An 859-nucleotide genomic window follows, 5' to 3' on the forward strand; every position below is an offset into this window, starting at 1 on the left:
AAAAAAATTAAACTTTATTTTTTTAATGAATTAAGTTGGTATAACTCTGATAAATTAATTTTATTATGGGGTTAATATTTTAATTAAAAAATTATATACTTTTAATAAAGATTTATACTTTTCAATAAAAAAATTCAATTATTTTTATGAATGCTTAAATTATATTAAGAAAAGAAAAAAATAATAATTAAGAATAGTTGAAAAAAAATTATTTGAACTTGGACTCAATGGTCCAAAGGAAAAAAAAAAGTGAGAATTGAATCTGATTTTTTAATAGGCTCAAATGGCCCAAGAGAGATTTGATTTGGGCTGGATCCAAAAATAATGACCCAATATAGATTTGTTATTAATATTACTTAATTGCCCTTAATGAAACATGCAATGTTAGTGAAGGAAACATGCCGCTAAAGTAATTATGACAATAGGATCCTGCTTTAATAGTATAGATATCACAGGAATGGAAAAATGCAGTAGGGTGGTAAACTCAACCGAGCTGTAGCCTGGTCTGAGGTTCAAAGAAATGATTAATTATAGTGGACTTCGAGTTGGGCTGGTAAAGCCCGGTTGGTAAAAAACGTGAAAGCTAAATTATTTAGTAAAGAACTACACTTATTGACGATGGCACGAGATGTAATTAAAGTAGTGAATTAAGAATTAATTTTCAATTGTACTTGGTTTTAATAGATTAGATTATGTAGTACTATGTATTTAATAATTATATAAAATTCATTACAAATTAATGTTGGGCCCACCGCGTGAACCTTCTATCTCTTTTGTTGAAGCGCTCGAAGCAATTATATAAAGAAGAATCTTTCGAAACAAACACGTATTTTCTTTTCTTCTGTTGCACGCCTCTTTC

This window comes from Brassica oleracea, unplaced genomic scaffold (assembly GCF_000695525.1).
Source record: "Brassica oleracea var. oleracea cultivar TO1000 unplaced genomic scaffold, BOL UnpScaffold01152, whole genome shotgun sequence".
Classification (NCBI taxonomy): Eukaryota; Viridiplantae; Streptophyta; class Magnoliopsida; order Brassicales; family Brassicaceae; genus Brassica; species Brassica oleracea.